Genomic DNA, 5,421 nt, shown 5'->3' on the forward strand with positions numbered 1-5,421 from the left:
TTTTTAGTTTGGATACTGTCTCTTTGCCCTCTGGTTAGTCTGACTCAAGGTTTGTCTATCTTGTTGATTTTCTCAAAGAACCAGCTCCTGGTTTTGTTGATCCTTTGTATGGTTCTCTTTGTTTCTACTTGGTTAATTAATTATAGCCCTGAGTTTGATTATTTTCTGCCTTCTACTGCTCTTGAGTTTATTTACTTCTTTTTGTTCTATAGATTTCAAGTGTGATGTCAAGCTGCTAGTCTATGCTTTCTCCAATTTCTTTATGGAGGCACTCCTTGCTATGGGTTTTCCTCTTAGCACTGCTTTCTTTTGGTCCCATAAGTTTGGGTATGTTTTGCCTTCATTTTCATTAAATTCTAAAAGTCTTTAATTTCTTTCCTAACTTCTTCCCTGACCAAATTATCATTGAGTAGAGAGTTATTCAGCTCCATGTGTATGGGGGCTTCCTGTTGTTTTTGTTGTTTTTGAAGAACATTCACCTGTGATGATCTGAGAGGATGCATGGGATTATTTCAATCTTCTTAGATCAGTTGAGGATTCTTTTGTTTCTGGTCAATTTTGGAGAAGGTCCCATGAGTTGCTGAAAAGATGGTATATTCTTTTTGTTTAGATTGAAATGTTCTGTAGATATCTGTTAAATCCATTTGGTTCATAAGTTCTATTAGTTTTGCTGAATCTCTGTTTATTTTCTGTTTTTATGATCTGTCCATTGGTGACACTGTGTTGTTGAAGTCTCTTACTATTATTGTGTGAGGTGCAATGTGTACTTTGAGCTTTAGTAACTTTTTTTTTATAAATGTGAGTGCCCTTGCATTTGGAACATAGACGTCCAGAATTTAGAGTTTATCTTGAGAGATTTTTCTTTTGGAGTGTATGAAGTTACACTTATCTTTTTTGAAGACTTTGGTTGAAAATCAATTTTATTGGATATTAGAATGACTACTCCAGCTTTTTTTCTTGGTCACATTTGCTTAGAAAGTCTTTTTTCCCAGTCTTTTACTCTGAGGTACTGCTTGTCTTTGTCACTGAGGTTTGTTTTCTGTATGAAGCAAATGCTGGGTCCTGTATACATATCTAGTCTCTTAGTCTCTATCTTTTTATTGGAGAATTGAGCCAATTGATGTTAAGAAAGATTAAAGAACAATGTTGCTTCTTGTTATTTTTGTTATTAGAAGTGGAATTATTGTGGCTTTCTTACTTTATGTTTGTTGTGAGATTAATTTCTTCCTTTTTATTAGGTATAGTTTGTCTCCTTGTGGTGGAGTTTTCCATCTATTATCCTTTGTAGAGCATGGTTTGTGGAAAGATATTGTGTAAATTTGGTTTTGTCATGGAATATCTCAGTTTCTTCATCTATGGTAATTAATAGTTTTCCTGGGTATAGTAGCCTGGGATGGCATTTTGTTTCTCTTAGGATCTGTATGACATCTCCCCAGATCATCTGGCTTTTAAAGTCTCTGTTGAGAAATCTGTAATTCTGATGGGTCTGCCTTTAGATGTTACTTGACCTTTTTCCCTTACTGCTTTTAATATTCTATTTTTGTTCTATTCATTTGGTGTTTTAATTATTATGTAATAAGAGGAATTTATTTTCTGGTCCCATTAATCTGTTGTTCTGCAAGCCATCTTCTATGTTTATAGTCATCTCTAAGTTGCAGGAGTTTTCTTCTATAATTTTGTTGATGATGTTTATTGGCTCTTTGAATTGGGTATATTCACTCTCTTCTATACCTATTATTCTTAGGTTGGTCTTTTCATTATGTACTGTTGTTTTGAATGTTTTGTGTTAGGTGCTTTTTGCATTTTGTTTTTTCCATCGACTTTTATGTCAATGTTTTCTGTGATATCTTCTACTCCTAAGATTTTCTCTTCTATCATTTGTATACTGTTGGTGATGCTGGTCTCTTTCCTAGAAATGAACCCACACACCTATGGTCACTTGATCTTTGACAAAGGCGCTAAAACTATCCAGTGGAAAAAAGACGGCATTTTCTGAAAATGGTGCTGGCTCAACTGGGTGTTACCATGTAGAAGAATGCAAATCAATCCATTCTTATCTTCTTGTACAAAGCTCAAGTCCAAGTGTATCAAGGACCACCATGTAAAACCAGATACACTGAAACTATTAGAAAAGAAAGTGGGGAAGAGCCTTAAGCACATGGGCACAGGGGAATATTTCCTGAACAGGACACCAATAGCTTATGCTCTAAGATAAAAAACTGACAAATAGGACCTCATAAAATTGAGAAGATTTTGTAAGGTAAAGGACACTGTTAATAGGATAAAACAGCAACCAACAGATTGGGAAAATATCTTAACTAATCCTATATACAATAGAGGGCTAATATCCAATATATACAAAGAATTCAAGATGTTATACCCCAGAGAGACAAATAACCATATTAAAAATGGGGTACAGAGCTAAACAAAGAATTCTCAACTGAGGAATATCTAATGGCTCAGGAGCACCTTAAAAAATGTTTAACATCCTTAATCATCAGGGAAATGCCAATCAAAATAACCCTGAGATTCTACCTCACACCAGTCAGAATGGCTAAGATCAAAGACTCAGGTGACAGTAGATACTGGCAAGGTTGTGGAGAAAGAGGAACACTTCTTCATTGCTGGTGGGATTGCAAGGTGGTACAACCACTCTGGAAACCAGTTTGGTGGTTCCTCAGGAAATTGGACATAGAACTACCTGAGGACCCAGCTATACCACTCCTGGACATATACCCCGAAGATGCTCCAACATATAATAAAAACACATGCTCCACTATGTTCATAGCAGCCTTATGTAAATAGTGAGAGTAGGTAGCACTAGAGATAATCAGATGCCAGGAAGCAAGCATAAGAACACAAGCAACAGAAACCAAGGGTACTTGGCATCATCAGAACCCAGTTCTCTCACCATAGCAAGTCCTGGATACACCTTCACACCAGAAAAGCAAGATTCAGATCTAAAATCACTTCTCATGATGGAGATAGAGGACTTCAAGGACATGAATAACTCCCTAAAAGAAATACAGGAGAACATAGGTAAACAGGTAGAAGCCCTTAAAAAGAAAATACAAAACCCCTTAAAGAATTATATGAAAACACAATCAAACAGGTGACAGAAATGCACAAAACCATTCAAAGTCTAAAAATGGTGATAGAAACAATACATAAATCACAAAGAGACAACCTTGCAGTTAGAAAACCTAGGAAAGAGATCAAGAGTCTTAGACTCAACCATTACCAACAGAATACAAAAGATAGAAGAGAAAATGTCAGGTACAGAAGATACCACAGAAAACATTGACATAACAGTCAAAGAAAATGCAAAAAGCAGGATGCTGAGTCCTTTTTACTTATACAGTCTGTTTGTCAGTCTATGACTTCTTGGGGAGAATTGAGTCCATAATTGCTAAGAGATATTAAGGAAAAGTGATTGTTACTTCATGTTATTTTTGTTGTTAGAGGTGGAATTATGTTTGAGTGACTACCCAAACCCAAAGTTTGGGTTATTTTCTAACCCAAAGCATCCAGGACACAATGAGAAGATGAAACCTAAGGATAATAGGTATAGAAGATAGTGAAGATTCCCAGCTTAAATGACCAGTAAATATCTTCAACAAAATTATAAAAGAAAATTTCCCTAATCTAAATAAAGAGATCCCCATGAACGTACAAGAAGCCTTTAGAACTTCAAATAGATTGGACTAGAAAAGAAATCCTTCTCATCACATAATAATCAAGACAAAAAATGCATTAAACAAAGAAAGATTATTAAAAGCAGTGAGGGAAAAGGTCAAGTAACATATAAAAGCAGACCTATCAAAATCACACCAGACTTCTCAACAGAGACTATGAAAGCTATAAGATCACAGGGAGATGTCAGACAGACCCTAAAAGAACAAAAATGCCAGCCCAAGCTATTATATCTAACAAAACTCCTTATTACCATAGATGGAGAAACCAACGTATTCCATGACAAAAACAAATTTACACAATATCTTTCCAAAAATCCAGCCCTACAGAGGATAATAGATGGAAAATTCCAACACAAGGAAGGAAACTACACACTAGAAAAAGCAAAAAAGTTATCTTTCAACAAACCCAAAAGAAGATAGTCACTCAAACATAATTCCACCTCTAACAACAATAATAACATGAAGTAACAATCACTTTTTCTTAATATCTCTTAACAATAATGGACTCAATTCCCCCCAAAAGACATAGACTAACAGACTGGATAAGTAAACAGGACTCAGCATTTTGCTGCATATAGGAAACACACCTCAATAAAAAAGACAGACACTACCTCAGAATAAAAGGTTGGAAAACAATTTTCCAAGCAAATGGTCCTAAGAACAAGCTGGAAGTCCTGAGCAGACCTTGGGTTCAAGCTCCGCAGCCAGTCCCACAAGACCCAGAGGAAGCTCCACCCCCAAGCTCTCTAACATGTCCAGGATCAGAGATGAGGAGAACCCAACATTTGTCCCAATATCTGGAGTAACTGGGAATAGCAGGACCCAGTCACAGAGAGACTCTGCCAGTGCAGTGGTTCAGGTTCCTTCCTTCTGTCTGGGCTGGTGCCCTGAGCACACCTTGGGCACAAACTCTGCAGCCAGTCCCAAAACACCAAGAGGAAGCTCCACTTCCAGGTGCTCTAACAAATCCAGGATCACACGATCCAAGAAGCACAGGATCACAGAGACAGCTTGACTCCAAGGAGTTCTGACACAACCAGGATCACAGGAAGGACAGGCTCCAGACAGATTTAGCAAGGGCAGGTAGCACTAGAGATAACCAAGTATAAGAAAATAAACAACACAAACCAAGGTTACTTGGCACATCAGAACCCAATTCTCCCACCATAGCAAGTCCTAGACACACTATCACAACAGAAAAGCTAGATTCAGATCTAAAATCACTTATCATGATGATGATACAGGAATTTAAGAAAGACATGAATAGCACCCTCAAAGAAATACAGGAGAACACAGATAAACAGCTAGAAGCCCTTCAAGAGGAAACATAAAAATCCCTTAAAGAACTACAGGAAAATACGATCAAACAGGTGAAGGAAATGAACAAAACTATCCAGAATCTGAAAATGGAAATAGAAACTATAAAGAAATCAGAAAGAGAGACAACCCTGGATACACAAAACCTAGGAGAAAAAAAATCAGAAGTCATAGATGCAAGCATCACTAACAGAATACAAGAGATAGAAGAGAGAATCTCAGGGGCAAAAGACACCATGGAAAACATCGACACAACAGTCAAAGAAAATGCAAAAAGCAAAAAACTCTTAACCCAGAACATCCAGGAAATCCAGAATGCAATGAGAAGACTAAACCTAAGTATAATAGATATAGAAGAGAGTGAAGACTCCCAAAGTAATGGGCCAGTAAATATCTTCAACAAAATTAT

The sequence above is a fragment of the Mastomys coucha genome, unplaced genomic scaffold (assembly GCF_008632895.1).
Source record: "Mastomys coucha isolate ucsf_1 unplaced genomic scaffold, UCSF_Mcou_1 pScaffold5, whole genome shotgun sequence".
In the NCBI taxonomy this organism is placed as follows: domain Eukaryota; kingdom Metazoa; phylum Chordata; class Mammalia; order Rodentia; family Muridae; genus Mastomys; species Mastomys coucha.